The sequence below is a fragment of the Nelusetta ayraudi genome, unplaced genomic scaffold (assembly GCF_046127955.1).
Source record: "Nelusetta ayraudi isolate G7.1 ecotype Tasmania unplaced genomic scaffold, CSIRO-AGI_Nayr_v1 ptg000002l, whole genome shotgun sequence".
Classification (NCBI taxonomy): Eukaryota; Metazoa; Chordata; class Actinopteri; order Tetraodontiformes; family Monacanthidae; genus Nelusetta; species Nelusetta ayraudi.
In genome coordinates this window covers 11897509-11922018 of record NW_027466052.1, presented here as the reverse complement: position 1 = coordinate 11922018, position 24510 = coordinate 11897509, and the positions used below count along the sequence as shown (strand labels likewise).

Below are 24510 nucleotides of genomic sequence, written 5' to 3'. Positions count from 1 at the left end.
GCACATCCAGATAGAATTTCTAATAAGAAATCATTATCATTTTGATTCTTTGCCGAATGAGTTAGGTGACCTCTGGCATTTTCCCTCCATTATCTGGTTGGAAGAAAAACTAATTGAGGCGGCAATGTGTGCAAGATTTTCTGAATTTGCAGCTTGACTGCATTGCTTTCAACTGCACTATGCTAACAGCCAGTGCTAATGCATCCACAGTATTTCAAAAGAAAGCAAAGCGATGGAAGTGTAGATTGTCCTGGATGAAAAATAAAACAAATTAGTTGTGATCAAGGTTCTGGCTATTTGAATTAGAGTGAGGTGGCTGCACGTCTGGGCCAATAGCATAATTTTGTTGATAACACAATATCTATGTGTTGTTGGTGAATTTAGGCGCTGCATTTCAGTATGTAACTGTGAATAACAGTTGATTGTTCATTCCCACTCCCCCTTCCTTCTTGTAGTTTCGTGATGTGACATTACATTTTTTTCATTCCTTTGATGGAGTTCATCTCTCAGCACATTAGCATACCACTGCAGTAGCCAGTCGTAACCCACTGTGGCAAAAAAGCCCGCCTCGGTAGCTGTTAAACGGCCCAACCTTTGTGAGGTGATAACCTGCAACGTGTTCTCTCAGTGGGCTGCACTGGGCCAAAGGTTCCAGACGTTTCCTGCCTTCAAACATTTTCTGCATCCACAGTATTCTGGCCTGCAGTCTCTGCATTATTCAGATCCGTTCTGTGTGGTGTTCTCGTTCTGTGTGCATTAGCGGCATGCGTAGGTTACAAAAAGTAGGAGATAACAGTAGCTTTTAGGCAAGATGCGTGGAAACGTCAAAGATTTCTTAGACAGTAATCATATCATGAAAATAGGGCATTTAAATAGAAGCACGCATTGGTAATTTCATTATTGAATAATGTATGTGTCTAATCAAATATGGTAATATTCTATAATTACTTGTGTAGTTAAGATCTTCTGGCAGAAAAATCATGTTCAAAGAAATGTCGCTAAACGCCTGTTAGCGTCCCAAAGAGTTCACACAATCTCCCTCATAGTTGCTTGGCACAGAGTTCAGATCATCGTTTTGTAAGTCGACAGAGATGGAATTGCTTTGGCTAAGTGTTAGACGGCTCTGCAACGATGGCCAGACTCACTGACTGGGCCGAGGCCAGCGGTAACAACTGTCCGTCCTGGAATAACAACCACAACAGCAGCCCCTTGTGCTCTGCAGACGAGCCTCTATCAGGACAACTGGCAGTCAGCCTAAAGACCGTGCCATCTAATTCTCTCCTAATGAATTGCAATATTGTTCCGTTTCAATCAGATCATTACTCTGCATAATTACAGTTTAACTTCTGATTGAGTCTGATTGCAATTGTGGCTGGGGCTGGGTTCAGCCGGGGAAGTGTGCGGGACCGGCGATCTTTATTTTGATTTTTTTTTTCTCTCTCTCCTCTTAAATTGTGAGCGAAATGCAGTATAATTGAACGAAAATGTTGTGTTTTCTGCTCGTTAATTTTTCAGTTCTGCAGCGGCAAGCTTGCCTGTAAAGGCCGGCTGGAATTTATTGTTGGTCGTTGACAAGGTCCCTTCAACGATAAGCAGCTCACAGCTGTACTGTGACCTTGGAGTCATCCTGTGGATTAGCCAGAGCTGCGCTGGCTGTTAGTGCCGCTGTTTGCTTTGTTTCTGCTGGTGCCGCGTTTGCTGGTAGACCATAATCAGAGTTTGATTTGTCCGGTTGCCTGGTAATAAAAATACAAATAAAAAAAGCGTATCAGGCAAACCTCCCAGCTACTTCCCTATTACAAAAACATGTCTGCCGTACATTTGAGCATAAGTTAACGGAAAAGAAAGCCTAGCGCGGAGAAAGCAACCCCCCCGCCCCCCCGGCCGCCGGCCCGTCATCCTCCCACATCCCTGGCGGTTCTGCTGTCTTCTCACCATCCCTTTCTTGCTCACTACAGTGGTAATGCATTGGAAAAGAGAAGCAAAGTCACACTACATTAGCTCGGCGGCGGCTGTTGCTGCAGAGAGCCATTACTCTTCCTTGACAGTATCAAAGAGAGCAGCTGAGCTGGTCTTCGCCCGGCACCCCGCCGCCTCCGCCGCCCCACCGTGCACCACTCGCAGGAAATTGCCTCATACTTCAGCGGGCAGGAGGTGAAACAGCAGCGACACCCGCGCGTGTGTCACTTTCTTGGGTGGGAGCGGGCCGCGGTGTCGCGCACAAACGTTGCCTGGGGAGCAGTAGAGGAGCGCCGCCAGAGGGGGGAGAGGCTCGGAAGTGGCACATAAGCTGAGCTCTGGTCTCGGCAGTGACGACGGTCCTGGAGTGAGGACGCTGCGCAGATAGAGGCGGACTCAACACAGCGGTGCAGCGGAGCAGGAGGCATCAAATAGTCAGCGCACTAAGCCCCCCTTTTTTAATGCAAAGCCAAAGTAGTGGGTTGCATTTAGAGCCTAATCTGATATATACATATATGTATGTATGCATGTATGTATGTATATAAATATATATATATGTGTGTGTGTGCGTGTTTGTGTGTGTATATGTGTATATATAAATATATATTTACATATATTTGTCTGTATATATATACATATATGCACACATATGCACACATATGTGTATTTATATATATGTATGTATGTGTATACATACATACATACATACGTACATACACATGTATACATATATACACATGTATACATATATATGAATATATACGTACATATGTAGTGTCAACATGTATGTGACACAAACAAAAAGAAACAAGACTTCTGAACAATGCTCGAAAACGCACAAAGTCTCTGCTTTCTTAGAGAAATACACCCTTCACTCATTCTTTTGTGCGAAAATATAGGCCTGCACCGTACATGTGATCAGAACCGCTGCTCTTTTGTTTCCTTCCCTTTTATTAATGCCGAGGTTCAAACTCTCACGCAGGCTGCACAAATCTTTCCAGGTATGGTTTGGCTCGCAGCAAAGGTTAACATTTCTGAGCTTTTAATTTAAGTCTTTCCACTCGGCTGTCTCAAACGAGAATTGTTGGGTTTGTTGTTTTTTTTGTTATCGTTGTTTTCACACTGTGACAGCTCACCGGTAGTCGAGGTAGGAATACTTAAAAAGTCGTCCTAAAGTCAAGTCAAGGCAACTCTGCTAGAAATGTGTCTTGGGGGTCCAGCAGGAAATGAAAGGAAGGAAGGACTTACTGAAAATTATTTGGTTTTTTTTTATGCTGATTGCCTTTGAACTCGGTGTTCCATCAACATGTGACGTGAGAAGAACGACAGCTGTCCTATTAAATCCGGCGTTTGGAGTTTCAGTCAACCTTAACCTTAATAGTAGGCTAGTTAGGGGAAATCTGGTTGAAAGCTTCTTTACCTTTTGTTCAGCTTGAAGAAGAGAACAAGCTAATGGCTGTTACCTTAAAAACACTTTTTCTTTCAGCGCTAGAAAGGGCAGATGATGAATTACACAGGCGCAGTCAGCACTTCAGCTGCTCTGCAGCATGGATTTGATAAGACTAATGTCCATAAGGAAAAGCTATTTTGGGGGCGTTTCTGCTTTAATATTAGCATTTTATCACAGCCTTTATGACTGAGTAGTGTGCCTCACTACCCAGTGCATACACATACATATATTTATGTATATGTATATATCACATATATATGTACATGTATGTTGTTTTGTTTTTTTTACGATGTATATACGATTACTGATGGATCTGGAGGTGAAGCCCCCCACACACACACACACACACACACACACACTATGTCGTGGATGTCGTTCCATCTCCCCCTGCATCTTGCGGCACCACACCCATCATTCTGTGCAGATGTCTCGAGAGGACAAATGTTTATTGCTATTATAAAGCAGCCTTTGTTGTGATTGCGTGTGCTCCCTGTCCCCTTCTCTATGTTTCTGCTCTCCTTTCATTTTGTGTCGGGCTGGGTGGGTGGAGGGAGGGAGGTGGCGTGGGGTGGGGTTGGGTGGGAGCGGGTGGGGCGTGGGGGAGGGGGGGGCGGGGGGGGGGGGATTGGCGCAGCCCGCCGCCTCTGCAGCGGCTCTGTGATTAGAAAGGGAGGGAGGGAGAGTGCTTCTCAGCAGGACTCTCTGTTTTATATTCATCAAATGAGCTGCCTTTGATTTGCTCCCTCTTTGACGTGTGACAGGGCAGACTGCAGCACCACACTGCTCCTGAGGAAATCGTGCACTTACCCCCTCCCTCCCTCAAACATGCACACGCACGCACGCACACACACACACACACACGCACCGCCCCAAACCTCACAGCCCTTTCTCCCCGCATCCCTTTGTGACATCAACTAGCCCCCTCAGCCTGACGGTCACAGCCTGCCACTGCCCCCCCCCGCACCCGCACCCGCACCCACTCCCCTTCCGCCTCCCTCTAACCCTCCAGGCCAGCGCGCCAGCTTATTAATTTCCCCATTATTATTGATATTGCTGCTCGCATCAAATCATCAGACTTTTGCCAAGGTCATCGTTGCTGAGAAAGAGCCCCTCCTCTTTCTTGCGCCTCCCATCTCGAGGAGCAGATGGAGGCTGAAATAATGGCTAGTGCGCTGCCTGACTGACTGACTGACTGACTGACTGACTGACTGACTGACTAGCTGACTGTCCACAACAAAGAGAATCAAAATTCAGAAGCTGAGACCGGAATTGTTTGGGATGATAATAAGATGCTCATCAAGTTGCCCAGAGGATGAATTAAAATGGCTGCGGTTACACTGCAGATTGTGTCCATGTCTCACACTGACTATTGTCTTTTGGGTTTGTTTGTTTGTTTGTTTGTATTTGCTGTATGGTTTGTGCATACTGCACAGGGTTTTTTTGCACTGCATGTTGCACTGCATGACCGTTTGTGAGTTAGACCAGGCAGCTGATGGCATACATTTTGACAGATTAGATCAGAATAAAACCAATATCTGTATTCTGCAAGTCACACGCAACTGCCCCCCCACCATCACCTCCCATTGTGTTTAAGGCACAGAGGAAAGAAATGCATGCCGGTGAGAAGTGACTAAAACACTGAAGATGACACAAGGAAGAAGGAGAGACTACCACAAGTTGTAAACAAAGGCTGTTAAGAGATTAGCATCACTGTTGCCATAGCCACAGTTTTATCAGTGCTAGATGGCATTTTCACATTAAAAGAATAACAAAAAAGAGGCACAAAAGGCTTTTCTCTGCAGACAACATTGTTTATTTTCAGTCCCGACTGGCTTTGGCAAGACTTATGTTAAGATCGTAATACATAGCAGCTTGCCAGAGGGCGCTGACACAGGGCTAATTTCAGCGCTGCTACAAAAACTGAAGCCTGGAAGCCTGCAGGGACAAATCTGACTGGTCCAGTCGCATATGATAGACATATTGTTCACCCAGTCACCCTTTTCTCTCCTCTTATAACTCACGTCGGGCTTAAATTTGTCATTGCCTGATTCCTTTGACGTACACGGCAGAGACATATCAGCTAGCATTCATCTGGCCTTTTTTTTTTTTTTTTTTTATAATTTTCAACCCCAGTTAGAACACAGAATTCCGAATGTTGGAGTAATATAAAACTTAGACAACTCCGTTAATATACTTCCCCTCTACATCCTGCTTTCTTGAACACTCCAGTGTTTGACCTTCAGCTCCTCGCTGGCGGTTGAAATCTGTGGTTTCCCCCCTGTGTTGACACAGCAGCCCAGCCAATATCCACCTTCAACCATCACATCAGTCAATTCCACACAGTCTGTGATAACTCAGCCTGCAATCACATACACATCCATACGAATACCTTCAGCTCACTCTTCAAACATTGGCCCATCTTCTCTGTGCCGCACACACACTTGCGCTCACACGCACACACTCGCATGCAAAGCTATGTTTGGACGGGACCTCTCAGTGCCATAGGGATAGGGCTGGTTATTAACAGCATAAATTATTTAAGAAATTTCCGAGTCTGCAAACACTGGCAGAAGGGGACAAGATGAGAAAGAGAGCAAGGTTACCTTCTGCAGAAGGGAACGTGATAAGAGCAATATTTTGGCCCGCTCATGTTTATTTTATTGAGTTATATAAGCTAAAGACAAATACATACAATAAAGTCATAAATATCACAAGTAGCAAACTGCATTTATTTCCTCATGGTCTTTTTTTGTATGCAACACAGCTTCACTTATTTACTTTAAGGCATTACCCAAGGTTAATAAATACATCACAACCTTAAAAAGAGCCTACATATTTTCAGTATTGAAAAAAAAAAATATGCACAATCATAGACACGCAGATTAAACTGCATTATTTTCATTATTACTTATAGCAGAAAAGCGCACCAGAGGAATATAAATTCACAATGTATTCTTTATTTTAAAACGAATCATTCAGTGTTGCATTGAGCTAAAAAACAAAACAAAAAAAAAAAAAACGCATGGACATCCAACTGTACATAAGTTAGAAAAAAAAACAAAAAACCCTGTTTTGCTTGAGGAACTTTAAGGTTATTCGTGTCAAACCCTGTCTCCACCCAGTATCTTTTTTGACAAGAGACCCTCAGCGCATCAGCGCTGCTGCAGCTCTTGAAAGCCTTTTGCTTAGTTGACCAACGCGAGAATGCCACGTGAAATGGGAAGGCACGAGAGTAATCGGCAGTCACCCTGCGTGAATAACACTGGTGAGTGGAGGTCACAGCACCTTTGGGGCGTGTGTCGGCGTCAGTTAGATTTCTCTGTCAGCTGCGGCGAAGTTTTGCCCGAGTTTGACGCCGTGCTCTCGCTCCACGATCGCTCGCCTCTCTGGCGGATGACACCAGACCGCTCAAGGTGAACACGGCGCGGCCCCCGTCTGCATGCATGCATCTTATCAACGTCTCTCTAATGGTCCTTCACTTAGCTTCTAGGCATCTTCTGCAGCACTCAAGCCAGCGTCACCCACTGTCATTTCAAATGTTCACTTGCCCCAGTAAGCAGACGCAGACTCTCTCTCTCTCTCTCTCTCTCTCCCTCTCCCTCTCCCTCTAACCCGCGTGCCACTTGACAGAAAGGGGCTGCAAAGAAGATGAGAGCCGATGAGAGAAAAGAAGAGAAAGCCGGGTGTTAACGTCTGCAACACTGCACTTGTCACAAATGGCACATGGAGCCCCCTGTAATCTCTGAAGCCATCATGTGGTGTGTCAGTGTTAAGTTGATACCAAGCTTTGGGGCGTCCGTCTGCGGACCCGCCCGTCTGCCAGCCTCACTGTAACACCTAAACCCCGTAATCCTTTTCTTGCAGGACGTCGACTGGATCAGCGTGTACCCGCTAAAAACTCAACTCGCTTCTCCTCTCCCAACAAAATATTCTTGCTGCTTTACCTCATTTCACTACTTCCCTTGTGCAGGCAGTGCTGCCAATCTTTCCCAATGCCCCCCAAAGGACCACCCAAAGCCTATGGGTGAATTCAGCATTTATTCCTTTACTTCTGATTGACTCTTGCCAGGAAGGAAGGACAAAGCTCATTCACTTAAGTTTGGCAGTCTGCCTGTTCTGCAGAAGCAGTTGCTCCGTAGTTACGTTCAAACCTGGAAATCCACCGTTTTAGCTGACCCCGTTTGTGCTCGCCATACACGGTCTCAGGCTTTATAGCAGCTCCAGCTATCGTTTCTGATGGCAAAGGTTTCTTATTGCCAACGTGTCCTCTGTTACCTTTTGTCTCATCACTGTGTAATCCGACTGCAGCAGTGGTAATCTCCCAGCTCCCTACTTAGTCCTCCCACAAGATGTTTGTGTTTTAAAATGAGTTGACTTGCCTGCACCACCTGACACAACCAATTAATAGTATAACTAAATCACAGTGAGGGGGAGATATAGTGGGCGCGTTTGGTGCCTCGCCTTTCTTGGAAGCCGGTTGCATTTGGTTTTATTTATTGAGTTTTTACATTATACAGCCATGTTGCTGTGCACCACTATTGTTCCACTGGTTTGTGATTTCTTTTTCCCCGAGCTTTTCCTAGCTGAGTGAGAATCCAATTCTATGCAAAGGGGTGCAAGTGAACACTTTCATACTACCAGGGTGCATGATGCTGACATGGCTGTGCATGGAGACCATATCGAGATTGTTTAATTTTTAGGTAAGATAGAAAAAGTACTGACAATATTTCATATTTCTGGAAGCCAATGTCGTCCATTCAGACCTTACATTGAATTTGAGCTCAGGCCAGTGGAGGACTGTGGCCAAATCTAAGCATGACCTTAGTGTGGCTTCGACAAAGCCAGGTGAGGACGGCCATTTGCTCCTGGTCAGCATTTGGTTTATCTATGTGGATTAACGTTGAGAATGCTGACCTGGGAGCTGGTCAGCCGTGATGCCCGGGGTCTCAGCAAGAGCTGCAGATAGGCCGTCCACTGGGCCACAAGAGAAAAGTTTAACTCTAGTGGGAGAATCGTTCCAGCTGATTGTGCCGTCCTCTTCCGTAGCATAAACGTCCACCAGAGGTGACGCTCTTGAACCGCCACGTCACGGAACTATTCGAGATTCAAGTCTATTGTTTGATTTTTTTTTCTAGTATTTAAAGATTTGGGATAGTGCTGTTTTGTGATGAGGAGTTAGGGAATGTTCTCTGCACAAAGTGTGCTTTGCCCACTGTGAAATATGACTACCTCTTTATGAATGAGGCAATTTCAGATCAAGCTTTTTGCTTCGTCAAGGGCGATGAATTTTGCATCGTTGATGCTGGGTTAAGCGAATGTCACCATAGAAGAAATGCCAGTTTAGTTTAACGCGTACTGAAAGAAGTAAAAAGTCGTCTCTAAAAATGAGAAAAGACTGATGTAGGCATGACAACGTGTAGGACACGGGATTTCCATTCTAAGCGGCTAACCAACGTGTTTGTTGTGTTTGTTGACACGCCAAGCAGAGTTTACATGTTCATCTTCTCGGGATTCTCCTTCGTGCTGTCAAAACGATCTCACACTTTTCCCGCTGGATATCAATTTTGCATTAAGCATGGGCACAGTAGCATGGCTACATGGCTGTCTTCTGACTGCCGGGTGCAATCGCTTCCCTTCAAATTAAACCCAAAACACCGTTCAGCCACGTGGATTTTAACTTTGAAGGTCACCCCATTAGAGCGTCAGGCTTTTCTTGTTGACTCCTCCAGCCGCACTTCCAACAAAACTAGAAAGTGTTTTCTTTTTCGATAAAAACGTGCCATCCCTATTAAAAAAAAAAAAAAACTGTCTCAAAAATGTGATTTTTTTTTTTTTTTTTTTTTTTTTTCAAACACCAAGGTGAAAAGGCTTTGAGAATTTTCAAAATATGTTGCATTTGTGCATTTTTTATGCGCACATACTTGTACTTCTGAATTAATAATAGCATATATTTTTTTGCAGGTACACATTAATTATACAGCACTTATGCAGTATAACTGGGTTACTTTGTTCTCTCAACAATTAAATGTTAAGATCCAATCCATCTTTATATTGTCTGTATGTGGTGATGTGTTTGGACAGGGCTCCAGTAATTGGACTTGGCAGCAATGAATGTCCGTGTACTCTACTTCCTTTTAAAAGCAGTTAAGCCTGCTGGAATTCAGCGAAATGTTTATTCTGATGTGTTTGGCTTCTGCAGCACTCTTTGTCCATCCAGGATATTCCAGCGCCTTTATTTTTAATCACTTATCCTTGGCTCTCAATCTACGCCTCGCTTTCCACAACATTTCACAACTCCCCCTGAAGTCCTAACAGCAATATTTTGAATGTTTTGCCAAAATGCATAAAATAAACTGTGTTTGTTAGTAATGCCATTGTTGGTGTCCTGTTTTTGTTGTTAAACCTAGAAATATGCAGGTTTCCTGTGTTAAGTGGCTTTCAGTAACCTCAAGGTTGTCGAGCGGTGTGCAAGATGGGATTTTTTATTACCGGTCACCGAAAGTCAAGCTCTTGGTTTTGAAGCGCAGCAATAAAGATGGAGGATAATAAAAGAATGATGACCATCTTGAGATCTTCAGTGGTGTTTCCTATTTCTTTACAGCCAGTGTAGTTGTGTCGTGAATGGCTTCCTGTGTCATCTGAGTTTTATTTCTAATACCTTTAAATTTTGATTTTAGAAATTCAATTAAAATTTTTGCAATATTATCCAACATATTACACAATAGATGGAGAACTTTGAAAATGTCTCTTGTCTAATTCATAGACAATTTTTCATGGCCAGTAGCACTGTCTTGGTGTGACCTCAATGTTAAGTGTCTGAGACAAATGACTTGTATTGGTTAGAGATGGTCAGAGGGTGACTCACCTGTCCCATCAACACGACACTGTATAGTGAATCTGCAGGGATTGGTGAAACTGCATTATATGTCATTGTGAATCCCTCTATTGATTGCAGTGGTGACCAAACCAAAATAATAACTTTGTCATTAACCAAGAACTTTATGGCATCATCACAACATATCCCAGACTAGTTATAGCTGTACCATATGTGATAATATAACTGAATTGCATGGTTGGAACTTGCCAGCCTAACACATCCAGACAAATCACAAGTTAGTCCATTACTGGCTCGTATTATTATTCCGGAATGGACTCGCTTCCAGCACACTCTTTCTGCCCTGGCCGTATCTACTAATGTGACTCATAGCACTTGAGATCCAGATATGTGCATTTGGTGATTCAGTTGTAAAACTGTCTTATTCCATGTTAGAGCTTTATGCAGGTTTCACTTGTGATGTACGTAAAGAAGTCAGTGATAGGCACACAAGATTAATCCATAGGAAGATTTTTTTTATTATTATTCTCAAATTTTCTGTTGATGAGCCAAATAACAAGGTTGCAGACAACATTGTAATATGAACCTTCAGATATCAGGCCTCTTTCCTTCCACACATCTGTCGCAGAGTTAATTCATGCTTCTTTACGTTTTCTTTTATCGTACCAAGGAAGAGGAGACGTTGACGGAACTGAGCAAAGAAAGAGCAGTTGCATCTTTCACTGTAAGCCATCGGTTTTATTTCATGATGAAAAGAATCTTTGGTCTTTGTTTATTAGTAAGGGAGAAATAGCTGGCTGTGCTGTTGACTGAGCGGCACTAATTAAAATCCCTGTAGAGCTGTTTTTTTTTTTTTTTTTTCTTAGCTGTGCTAAACTTTGCCGTTGCTTTTGAAATGCATTTCTATTTTTAGATGATCCAATTTGTGTCGTCCCTGCCAAAGCATGGCCAAGCGTATTTGTGTGTTTGGTGGTTCTGCACTTTTTTATGCAATTCGCTGCAAATGTGCACTTGGAAAGAAAGAAATGGTAGTTTGCGTGAAAACAACATTTATTTAAAATGTATTATCTCACTGTTCCATACATACCCGTCGCCTTGCTCTTCACTTCCACCAGTATTATTTTACATATTGTATTTGTGACTCTAGCTCTTTTTATATCTGCCTCAGGGGCAGTGAAGAGAGAGGTCCACGCTTAACTGATGTTTGCTGCATTGCTGTTTCATTTCAGGACGACATCCACACACATACGCATGCACACACACACACACACACACACACACACACACACACACACACACACACACCTATGTATACACCGCTGATACTTCATGCACTGACGTGAGAAAAGGAATAATCTATTGTGCTGCACAAGACAGGTGTCAGCATGTCCTCTTTGCAGGCCATAAAAGTTAATTAAAGAAAAGATTTTTATTTTTTTTATGGCAGTCAAGCATACGCTTTGGGCTGCTGCTTAATGATAGCTTCTCCTGAAGCCCTTAGTGGCCTCTCCTGAAGGTGTTGTCAGGAAAATTGCTCCACTGAATAATGGCCCACTGCAAATGTGTGTACTGTGTTGGAGGTGCATGCGGTATGTAGGTGTGATGGTTTTTTTTTTTGTCGCATTAATTTTAATAATCCAGCCAAGATGTTTGCTTGATTTAGTCTCTTGCTGTGTCTTGACAGTGCATATGTTGGTATGTACATGGTATATTATCTCATGGTATATTCTCTTTGCCATTTCTACATTCTCCAAGTGTAATGTTGAAATCTTCAGGTCCAGTAACACGTCAGGGTATAATTTGCAAATTCTTTTGGTCTGTACCACAAACATCATAGAATGCTCTTTGATAGGTTTTTAACTATTAGTATTTTAAACAAATGCCTACACAAACTATGCACTGCATGGCTACCGTCCCATTGTCAGATCCTAATCCTAGTCCCTTTCCCATAACCCTCAGACTAACTTTGTTCCCAAAACCTATTTAATTAGTTAGTTAATGGCGAACAAGTGTTCGCCTAGAAGAAAAATTGAGAATTTGCAGAAAAACACATATGTATTTATTTGAAGGGGTGAAAAAAGAAAAACTTTCAACCCCACCATCCGTCAGGAGGGGCACTAAGAAAGATTGACTATATTTTGATTATATGCTTGGATCTTGTTCCTTTTTATTTGTGTATTCTGCAACATTGCATTGTTATGAAGCTTGACCACAAAGCCCCCTGGAAGTCTCCTGGAAGTCTTGGTTACCAATGACCAATCACTGAATTGCCGTGTTTTTTTTTTTTGTTTTTTTGTTTGTTAGCTGAGCAGTTGTTAAGAGGGTGGTGGGGTCCTGTGGTTTTGGCCTTAGGTAGGTGTTGGCAACATCGCGCGCTGTCAGAAATTGGAATACTTTAATCATCATCTGTTCTGTTCGGAAAGCACCTGCTGCACATCCAGGATTCCACACCAAGTCTTTTGGAAAGGTGTTTATGACTCCACGCTCCCACTGATGCTAACAGGATATCTCGTTAGAGTTGCGTGCCGTGTGAAACCTAACGGAAGCTCTACGCTGGCAAGTTATTGGCTGATTGTGCCAATTTGCCACCCTCAGACTTGAGGCCTGCGTGCCGTTCAACTTTAATTAGCAGTGCAAAACTTGGTAGTAAATGAGGTAGCAGAGAGGGGAATGGAAGGGAGATGCGGGGGTGGGGGGGGGGGGGGTGGGGGGGGGGGGGTGAGATGTGGGGAGAAACCAAGATGAGCAGAGTGGTTCGGTAAGATGGGATGCATTACGCAATTAAAGTTGCCGTGCAGAAGACTGTAGTAATGTGATGACCCCACCCCCCACCCCCTACTCCCAACCCCCAACCACCGTAATTGTCGTCCCTATCAGAAATAATTGCGAGGAAATGGCCAAAGAAATGGCTAAAGTCCGCTGTGCGTCATCCCGCCGCTTTGACACTTTCGCCGTAATCACGGTCAACTTCATGCGCGCCGTTGTTGCCAACAACGCGTCACACGTGCAGTGCACTGTTATGACAACAAATGTAATTGTGTACATCGCTTGGGTGATTTTGCCAATTTTCATCCGCTGGAATCAATTCCGCCGTCAGTGCCGTGTGTACTAAAACACGCTTCTCCCTCCCCGAAATACGTCGACGCATTCTCGCCATCTGCGCACTTATGCTTAAATCATCATGTATGCATCAATATTTGATGAGTAACAAAGATGTTAGCACCCCGCAGAATTTTGGAGCCGGAGCCATTGGGATTATGTCAACAGTGTTCACACAACCTCATCCATGATTCATTCAGCTGCAGCACCTCGGCAGCCACTGTTTCGCTCCCCGCCGCTTCTTCAGAGGCGGTCGGTGGGAGAACCAGAAGCCGGGCTTCAGAACGGGAAGCGAGCCGTAAAAGGGAGACAATAGGACGACAGAGAAATGTAACCTTTGGTGGGGTTTCCAGTCCGACGCCACGCTGCGGCTCTCGCCTCCCCTTTTCTCTTTGCTTTCGCTGCTTTTTGTCCTTCACTCCCTCCTTTACTGCAGGTCTCCCCAGCCCCCATTAATGCTAATTTATGCAGCCTGGCTGGCACAACACCAGCAGGGAGGGGTCCTCTCCCTTGATTACCAGCAGTGAAAAGGGGAGGGTTGGGGGACGGGAGGCTGGGACGAGGGTGACCTGGACAGACACCTCATTTAATTTAATACATTGGAGCATGCAGCAGCGGGGGAGTCGAGGCGAGGGAGGGAGATAATCAAGAGGCAGGGCCCTTATAAATGTGCTCCGAGATGACATGGAAGAGATTGGATTTTGAAACGCAGAGCAAAGAGGAGCAAAGCCAAGCGGAACACAATTGATTGTTTCCATTCAAGTGATCGTGGCCACTGATGAGGAATAAGTTATTTTAATGTTTTCTCAGGAAATTTGGGGTTAAGGTTGGGAAGAGGGGGAGGAAATTTGAAATAAAAGCTTTTTTCATCTCTCATTTTCTATTCTGTTTAATTGTATTTTTAGCAAACCTTCCTTTCATGCACAAATAGATGTGCATCACAAATTTGCAGCAATCAGAGAAACCAATTGCAACTGCATCAGATTGTGTATGAAGAGGTGGTTCACACAGTGACTTTCCATCATATAGTGAGGAACAGAAAAAAGCCATCATGGTCTATAACTAGTCTAATAACTAATTCTGTTGTTTAAATATCAGTAACTTTGTCTTTAGAATTTGTTTTTAACGGAATAAATGTGACAGATGTTCACACAGCTGCCTCATTAAAACATGTTTTTGTCCACACTGCGTCAAAGATGCAGGTTGACTGTTCTTAAACAAAAACACACACACACACATTGATATTGATGATTTTCTCAGTCAGGCTTTTTCTTTGGTATTAGATCTCGGCATTGAGTTTTACTGTCAATACGCAACGCGGAGCTAAAAATAAAATGTCAAGTTTCCGGCGCCAGGACGATGTGCTTCTGGCTGTAAGTGGTCCAGCTTCAGTCCATCGACTCCAAAGGTGATCTCTAAACCCTCTGTTTAAAAATGAACTGGCCCGTCCTGGGGCGAGAGCGACTCTCAAGGCATCAGTGGATTGACACGTCAACCTCTTTTCCCTCCGTCCATACTGTGACGAATGGCAGGAAATCAGACGGTGGCCATGACAGGCAGATTATGAGATCCCTCTGTCCACACGACTTCTCCCTCTTTGTGCTTCTTAATCGTTAAATGTGATTAAAGCAAACAAACGCAGCTTTATTAGATTAGTCAGAAGGGCATGGAGTCTTTGCTGCTGATTATCTTTAGCTTTTTAATGAAATGCTGCTTGAAATTAACATTGCTTTGACTAATTTGATTTGGCGTCGCCCCCGAGAAGTAACAGACAGCTCTCGTTTGGCTGCAGACAGTTTCAGATCCTTGTCGGGGTCTGGAGATCACATTTTGGAGCAGGGCAAACATTTCCCTTCAAATGCAAAGTTCACGGAAACTAATTGCATTATAGCCACACTGCGCGTGTGCGTGTCTGTGTGAGTCTGGCAGATGACGTGAGGTGAGACTGCAGAAGAAAATATGCAACTAACTAAGGGGAACTCAGACAATATCAATTGTGGCGAGGTAAAGCTACAAAATAAGTTGAAAGCAGGGGAACGTGTAATGAGATTCAAAAGTCATTGTGATTGCGAAATGAATATTTAAGTGTTGGCTTCAATGGGAAGCCAGTGCTAAGACTGATAGCGCCCTTTAAAGGCTGTTGTATGCTTGAGAAAAGGATGGTTAGAATTTGCATGGATAGTGTGCGTCCCTGTAATTGGCTGCCGGTGCTGCATTGTTGTTGGAAATAATCCTGTCAGCCTAATCCTCCTCTGTGAGCGTCATTAATTGCATTTGAAATCAGGCCCAGTGCAGCTGATTCCAACACTGTTGTGGAGACTTTGTGGCCTCCTTGCTCCTGCAACGCAAAAACTCTCTGCAACCCTTGAAGAGTTGCATTAAGGTTGTTTTAAGGTTTCCATGTGGAGAACCTTCTGATTTATCTTCTTTTTTTTTTTTTAAAGGTTGAATTATGAGGCTTTGGAAAAAAAAAAAAAAAACAAACTCAGCGTCTTTCAAGCAAGGTCACTGTCTATCTCAATGTCGACAGATACAAGTCTGCCCAGTTCATGTAAACATGCGCTCACCCATTCATGCACAGCATAAAGCACCCGTGATGCACCCTCGGCAACAAAGGTGAAATTATTAAAGGCTCATTATTTGGCCGAGGCTTTTTGAAACTTGGACGCCCATCAGCCCTGTGATGAAAGAGTGCTGGAATGTGAAGGCTATTTTTTTTTCTTTTTTTAATTTTGGTGAATGAATCTCAAAGAAAATCCATTTAGGATGGCCTTTGTAGCTTTGGCTTCCCCTGATAGACCTGTTGAAACTAGGGGACGGCGGCGCGCTTGTTAAATGCTTACGTGTTGCAAGGTAGCACTGGAGGTTTGTTTTGTTTTTTTTTGCCCTTTCTGGCAATAACTGTTCATGGGTGTTGCTTCGTCCCCTCTTTTCATTCTTTTTCATTATGTCTTTTTAGAAAATAATAAAGAAAACTATCATACACCGAGGACCTACACTGTGGCTCTATGAATGCAGTTGTTTGGAGTCTGATTGGATTCACAACAGTCAAATATTCTAATTTAGTTCCATAATTGGTGTGGATGTATACAATCAGATACCTCGCACTACTTCCTTGAAGTAAATGTTGAACCAAACATATGTTTACTTGGTCTACTACTATCTGAAAAATATTGTTGTTGTCATGTTTATTGAACATTTAGAATGTTCAGTCAGAAAAAGATGTATTTTCTCAGTAATTGCTTAATTCAAATGCAAAACAAAAACAAAATTCTGTCACTTCAACACTTCTCTACCTGCATCTATGTATCATTATTGATATAAGAATGCTGTGATCCGTTGTGGTCTCTCTTTCTGTTTTTTCCACCGGCTGGTAACAGGAGGGAACTTGCCATGCATTTCACGTTGTACTCTGAGTATGTTGCTATGGTGGTTGCTAGGGATTTAGCCTGGAGTGCTGTGAAAAGTCCAAATATTAAAGGTGTCCTTCTGACGCTGAGGCAATGAAAGCCGTGAGTGAGTGTTGAGCAATTGCCTCAGAGAGAGAGAGAGAGAGAGAGAGAGAGAGAGTGTGTGTGTGTGTGTGTGTGTGTGTGTGTGTGTGTGTGTGTGTGTGTGTGTGTGTGTGTGTGTGTGTACATGTGTACGTGTGCGCATTTGCCCTTTAATTATCATGGCACTGTAATTGCAATATCAGAATTGATTTTCAAAAGACAAGCAAGGACAACATGTAAAGGCAGGAACGTCAGCAATATTGTCTCTGCATATGATCCAGCATGTTGGGCATGAGTTATCCCTCTATTACACGGACAACAACTTTTTTTTCTTATACCTATGAAAGCTGTTTGGAAAGAATTTTTGAAAATCAAAACTCATTTGCATTTGACAGCTGGGCAGAGTGGGTTAACTTGTTAAAAGCCCTTATTATGTTGGGGTATTTGTTCCCTGTACAATGCAAGACTTCTCTTGATGTTTGCTTACTTCAAACCCAAAGCTGTGGCAGGTGGTTGAAAATGTATTCATGAAGACTGGCATGAAAAAATTACATTTTGTTAACCTTGCTTCCATTTTGTGTGGCAACTAAAGCAAATTAGAATTTTCTGATGTTTTTTTCTGATGTTTTTCAGTGTTTTACAGATTCTGGATTCATTGATGTTGTTTTTCCAGGTTAAGATGGTCTGTGTTTTAGTCACTCATTCTGAAATGATCATGGATAATGAGCGCCACGTAAATTCTAGCATTAATACGAGTTATCAACAAAGCAGCACTAAGCTTGCAAGTTCTTGTCCTGCCACAGTGTGTTTGAGAAAATCAGGCTTTTTCAGGTTTCGTCATGAAGACTCGGAACCTTGGTGGCTTGCATTTTAAGTCCTAATTCTTGGAGAGTCAACTTGAAAAGCTGTCTGTTGTTCAGTTTTTGTTTCTAGTGTGATCCACTGGTGATTTTGGAATCGTTCGCCAAATCAGAGTATTCTGGTCATAAAGGGGGCTGTGTCTGCAGCTGGTGTGGATGAGCTGGGAACAGGAAGCTAAGTCAGTATCTGGTTGGTACTTAGTTAGCAAGCAGAGCCGTGCAGGTGCTCGTGGAAGGCTGGAGCACTAGGAAATTCACACTGAACTGACTTGAGACTTCAAACCTCAAGTCGTGAAAGGTGTCCAAAAAAAGTGTGAAAATTGTGGTCAGCAACATCCAGTGAGTCGGTCTGATATTGAATTTCCACAATCCCGCATGACCTCTTGGGGAATGGTGTTTGGGTTCCAACTCCAGAAACGCGTCCCTTTATGACTCCAGACGTGTAAAAGGTTCTTGTGAAGTGCACGTTTATTTTAAATCCGCTGCAACTTCTAACAAAGCGTTTTAAACAACTCCTTGACCTTTAAAATTACGATTAGCCTGAATATTGGAAACCAAAACCCTGTGGTTGCTTTCATCGATTCTTGGTCATGACCCCTTTACTTTTCATAATATCACTGATAGGATATATTCATTCTTCTAACTACCTACCTCTGTGTGAGCCATTGCTTAGTCCAAAGCTTATTAGTTGCAATCAATAGCTGCATAAATGATCATGTGTAGTGCCTAGCTCAAGAGCCCAAGGCCTGAGAACAGAAGGGTGCGCCGCGCTCTTCCTCCTACATCCACTTACGCTGCCTCCCCGCGTCTCCCTGTCCACAGCTGTAGCAGCCACAACACCACCTCAGGCAGACCAGTCAGCCCTGAGAAAAGAGCCTCAACCCCCGATCAATAACTTTGGTCTTGTCTGCCTAATTGCTCATTGGTTGACATTGGTGCTGGAATACATCTAAGTCCACGTTCCCCAGAGTGATCGACTTGGGCTCCATTTCCACCTCTTCCCGCCAGGTTTCGGGGCTCACGGTCTGCTCCTCTCCCGTCTCTCTTTTCTCTTGTCCTCGCTCCTGCTCGCCCATGTTGGGAAAGGAGACCCGATCGCCTTCCTCTCGCTTATCTCGGCGGAATAAGACCGTCCGGAGTCTCCGAGGAAACGTCTCGCACTCTCGCCGGGCACGTGACTCGCAGGCTGCTCAGGTAAATATCCGGGTTTAATGACGAACGGCGTGATTAGCGAGTCGCTCTCGCCTGCACTTTCAGCGCACGCCAGGAAATTAGCCGCTCTCTTTTGGGCTTTTCCTTTTCTCTTTTTTTTTTTTTTTTTGAACGGCTTACGATATGATCTAAAGCAGAGCGCTTTATGAGCGCGGGGCATCGTATGCAGAGGGCAGTATTGATTGCGTTCATTGTGAATTATGTGAATAGATAACAGTGTGAGCGTGCATATATATTAGGCAATTACATGCTCAGGTGCTAATGTAAAAATTCTGCTGAATAAATATGAATCATGCCTCTATCAGCCTCCAACTTGTGTCGCCTGAGCACTGGTCATTTGAGACGATAATTGGGGAAACATATTTGCCTTCCTCTGATGAGACGGGGTATTGTGATGCCGCGTGTCAGCCTGGATTTAAATGTGTATTGATCACTGACACTCAGGGGCTCAAATCAAAACAGCGCCGCAGCCCCCGCACACTTGCATACATGTTTCAGTTTTGGGGGTTTTTTTCTCGCTGTTTTTTTTTTTTAAACAGTAGATTTTTTTTTTTAAGAAAACTGCGTAAAACTGGCTTTCGACGGGGTTTAACGTCGGGCAGAGCGAGGCGGCTCGTTTGTTTTTATCCTCGCCTTCCTTCTCTTCCAGAGGTAGCGTGCTAATGTCTTGATTTAAATGAAGTATTGATCAGTTTAGGAGGAGAGAATAGAGAGAGAGCGAGCGATTGTGAGGGAAAGAAAGCAAAGACCATGGTTATCGGTGTGGATCGCACACAGAAAGAGAGTGCTTGCGGATGAGACACGTTTTTAGTGATTCTGTGAAATGGATTTCTGCATAATATCTACGCATAATTTCCAGGATGATGAGCGGAAGCCTTTGCTTTCATTTGCTCTTTGAAGGGGGGGAAGAAAAAAAAAAAATGGACACTGGCTGAAAACGGGGCTTTGACCGAGGTGACGATGGAAACGCGTCTTTTTCCCTTTTTCTTGCTTTTTGTTAATTTTGCAGATGCGCAATCAATGCGACGTCCTGCCAGGGTCCTCTGCTCGGAATCCTTTTCTGCTTCGACAGGACTGCAGCCGGCACCGCTGGACTGAAGCCTCCCTCCCAGTGATCCTGAAGCTAGGTCTGTTCGCCTTCCTTGTACTCTTCTTCCTCTCTGCCACGCTCCTTCCTCTTCCTCTGCTCGCTGCCTCTCTCTTACCACTTTTATCTCTCTCTCTCTCTCTCTCTCTCTCTCTGTCTCTCTCTGTCTGTCCCCCTCCGGGCTCTCTAAACAGGATGAGGTAGTTTTAATTAGTGGCCTGTTCATCATCGTCGGCGCTGTTGCCTGTGCAGCTTCCCTTGCACTGTTTTTCCAAATAGCTTCACCACAGATTTGTGCTTTCCGGAGCGACGCAGCTCCAGTTGTGTAGCTGTGCCTTTACAGTGTCATTAATGTTTTATCGCTCTGCCGTCTCTATATAGAATTAAATCACGTCATTAAATGACAATCACTGGTTGTAGTCTTTAGCATGTCACTTTCTGTGAGGTCATTTTGTTCTCTTTAACTATGACATTCAAAAAAGTCTTTCTGGTTTTTCTGTCCATTAATCATCCCTACACTTTAGAACTGAGAAATTGCCTCAGAGCCTCCATCATCTGTGTCTGTCGTTCTTTTATTTTTTGAATGTGAAATATTGGCTTCCCTTGAACACCTACCATTTAAGGTTTCTGTGTTTCCTCCTCCATAGTCATGTGTGTGAAGAATGAGCTGAGGAAGCGAACCACTGGAATCTGTTATTGATTTGACAGTAAATATCCGCTCAAGAGGATTTTGAAACCTCTTTTTTTTTTTTTTTTTCGATCTGTGCCTTGGCTACTATGTGTGGTAGAAGGCTGACGTTGCAACAAGCATTGTCACTGGATTGATTTCTCTTCACTTGTGGCCCCGCCCCCTTTCGTGGTTCCACAGCGGGACGTCCAGGTTCTTTTCTGTCACCGCCAGAACGACAGGGGAGCCACCTGGATGTTCGGAAAAAAGAACAAACCCTCAAATGCAGCAACACCGGAAGTTGCTCCAGAGTCCAACTGGTGCACCTCCACCTCAGGAGCTCCAGACTCAGGCCAGTCAAAGCAGTTTGTCCTTTGTGTCTGTTTCCGTTCGCCCTAAAAGAAGCACATTTAGCGTATTAACGCAAATAATTTCATGCTATTCTGCTGTTTTGACATATCCACATGTAACCATGAGAAACAAGACAGTTAATCACCTGCATATGAAATGTGTTGCAAACACGTAGCTTCCCCACAATGTCACAAAGGCAACGTTCAGTCTTTGTTACGTGACAAAAAAAAAAAAAAAAGTTAAAAAAAAAAAATGCTCAAAATCACTGGTGGCAGTTGTGACTGATGGTCTGTGTCACTGGTGTTTGTTGTGTTGGTTTGATTTTTTTTTTTTTTTAGATTGGACTTAATACACCAACATATCAGGGCCTGGAGTTTTCAATTCAAACCTTGTTTTTTTTTTTTGTTTTTTTTGTTCCCAATGCTGTTTTTGAGTCTGAACTGTGACTGTCCCTTATGTCTCACACTGTTTTAGCTGTAACACCCATGAGATTATTCTCAGTGGTCAAGGGACAACAACTATATAAACCAAACCATGTAATGTTGCACAATACGACGACCAGTGTTGCACTCTAAAGAGGCACATCAGGGGGTTTATGCTCCGTGGAATGGGTGGTAAAGCTTGAGAACATGCAGTTCATTGGCTATCGGTTATTGTGCCTGTATTTCCAGGTCAGATGTGAGTCAGATGGATTGTTCAATGTAAAAAAAAAAATCTGCTTCTTGTAGTGCTGTTGTAAGTGTCAGAGCAATGAAAGACAGTTTATCACAGATATGGATTGTTTGGGAAACGTCTCCAGGCGAAGACCCAGAATAGGTTGTGAGACTTGCCAAAGCTCCATTTTTTTGGATCTCCTGTTGACATTCTTCTGATTGATGTTGTGCGTTCATGTTTGGATCTCATTTTGCTCTCACATGCTGCATATTTGCATTTTTGCAAGGAATATTTCACATTTGCAAAGAACAATGGAAGGTTCACATTAGGCGAAGGGGCCTGAAGTTTGTCATAGTGTTCGCCAACATCTTTTGGGGGCGTTCGCACATAAACGGGAGAAAAATGACACATTTTCTCAGCTTTTCACAGAAAAAGGCTAAAATATTATTTCTGCAAATGCTTCCATCTTACACTCTGGGGCTCTGTGTCAACCTCTCAGTCACGTTGCTTCAACCTGAGTGGTCAACAGCAACATTATATATCGAGTTAAAGCCAAATGTATTAAGACTGAAGATTTTACGACCGTGCATTGAAGTACAGTTTGCATGTATTACATGCATACATTGCCAGTTTACAGTTACTGATTCTGTCGTGTCTGTGCAAATGAGCAAATGTAGGTTTTGGAATGTATTTATTTTTTCCTCTCTATTGCCTCCGTGTCACCTTTTGTTGACTTTGTGAGTCGGCTTCTGCTTGGTGGTTTTATTGCTTTAATGATGCGTATATCCAATCTGCAGTCACTGCTAATCCCAGCAGCGCTGGCTCAGGAACTGCTTCCAAATACCAGGCCTGGGGGCGTTTGGGGCGAGGTCATGGGGGGGAAAGGGGTGGTGGGTGGTGGGGTCGGGCACCTACATCTATGTACAAAGGATGGTTACGCCGCCACAACCTCCATTTGTATAGATTTAAACTATAAAGTTTTTCTGCCTATGAAGTGCATGTGCCGCATAAATAAGAAGTTCTACAAAATTCTGTGGGTTTGGTGTTTGCCCGTTGGGATAAAATGCAACTCACCAGGGTGTTTTATAAAATTAACTTTCTCCCACCTTTAGGCTGGACAGATGATCCTTCAGAGCTGCCCGTCATGGCTCGTCCAATCAGCTTCCTCCGCCTCCTCCTCCTCCTCCCCTCAGACAGCAGAGCAACATCCAAACAGGTAAACACATGCAACGTTATTTGCAGCAGTGACCCCCGTACGTCACGTCTGCTGATGTGTAAATGTGAAAAAGTGTTTCCTTGACACTTTTGCGATATACCTCTACAAGGATACTTCTGAAAAACCACCTCATGAGAGCTTAAATACCTTTTCAGTGATATCTGAGAGGTTTTTCAAAGTTTAGGTCTTTCCATTACCAGTTTTCTATTGAGATATTTAGGTTTTTCGCAATTCTAGGGGTAAAATGTGACTGGTTGCAGCAGAACATTGTGCTATTGTTTCAAGATTGTGTTTGACACACTGGTGCATACAGTAAAACCGCTCTTGGGGTAATAGTATTGGCCCTGGGACGAGCGGGAGGATATGTAAAACACGGACATAATGGAGACACAGGGCGACAGGAAGCGCCGCCCTCGCTAACCCTCGCTAACCCCACACTCCAGACCGGCGACTGGCCGGGAACAGTAAATAACTTTGGGCATAAAATGCTCAAGTGCTGTTGTTGATCCAGCGGCCATCATAGCAGCCACCTAGCGAGAGCACGACTTTTAGCACCAAATGATTCCTAATAAAAACATTTGATTGAGAGGGGAGGATAGCGAGAGCCGCACACACACCGGCTGGATGCTGCCCTTTAATTTCGCCATCTTCGGAGAATTGCTTTCGCTGTGCTGCAGTCAGTCCCGCACACAAGCCGTTTAGTTGTCTGCCCAAGGACTGAAATTTAATTTAGCCTGTGTGTGTGGCGTGTGTGTGTGTGTGTGTGTGTGTGTGTGTTGTGCTTGTGTGTAAAGGCGCGTGCGTCTGTCAGCCTGACCGTCTTTGTCTGCATGAGTCAGATTGGAGCTCACTGTGCAAAAAAAAAAAAAAAAAAATGCTTTGCATGAACTGCATATGTAAGAGTTGTTGCTGTGCTCTGTGCGCGTGTGCGTGGGTGCGCGTGTGCGCTCGTGCCTGCGTGCATGTTTTCCATGCTTCCTTATTCTCTAGTGACCTAATGGTTTAAACTGCCAGTTTTGAAAGCACGTTTTTCGCTTTTACAACCGTGCTGAGCCATTTCTGGTCCTGCACGCTGTACCCCTTCCCACATCTGAATACTTGAGTTTTGTATTATTATTATTTTTTTCCAGTTGGTGTGTTTTTCACAGTCAACTTGTGAAGCCGGAAAAAAGAGAAAGAAACGCCTCCAGTGATTGTTGCCTTCGCCAATTTGTCACTGAAAAACTTTTTTTTTTTTTGGCCGGGATTTTCTGGGGAGGCTCTGCTCGTTTCCTGTTTGGAAGGTGCAGCATCGTAGGTGAACAATAGTTTCAGCATGCAGAGTTTGTGTTGCATTTGTGTGTGTGTGTGTGTGTGTGTGTGTGTCCTTGCATGCATGTTTGGGTTTATGGTGCAGTTTCCTGATGAAAGCCCAGTGCAGACGCATATATCAGAGCTGCAGCATTAATAAACGGCCAGCAAGCTGTGCTCCTCTCCTTATGGGAACAGCGCAGCTTTTTACTGCCTCTCTGACAGCAAGATAAAGTGCCCTTCCAATTAGAAAAATATTTGGCCACATACCTTCCAACAGCAATCCCAGGTTTTTATTTTTCATGCCATTTGATCAGGAATCCTCGCTATTTTTAC

General features: G+C 43.8%; 2 long non-coding RNA genes across 2 annotated transcripts in view; both read left to right on the top strand.

Moving 5' to 3' along the window:
- Positions 1-17996: 17996 nt before the first annotated feature.
- Positions 17997-20992, top strand: LOC142887008 (uncharacterized). The gene is made up of 3 exons (XR_012926480.1): positions 17997-18891; positions 19919-20036; positions 20865-20992. It is a non-coding gene; the product is annotated as an uncharacterized LOC142887008 (long non-coding RNA).
- A 1768-nt stretch (positions 20993-22760) lies between these two features.
- The window catches only part of LOC142887012 (uncharacterized), a 28143-nt gene continuing 26393 nt past the window's right edge, over positions 22761-24510 (top strand). Inside the window, exon 1 of the long non-coding RNA XR_012926483.1 lies at positions 22761-22884. This is a non-coding gene — a long non-coding RNA (uncharacterized LOC142887012). The remainder of the gene's footprint in view (positions 22885-24510) is intronic.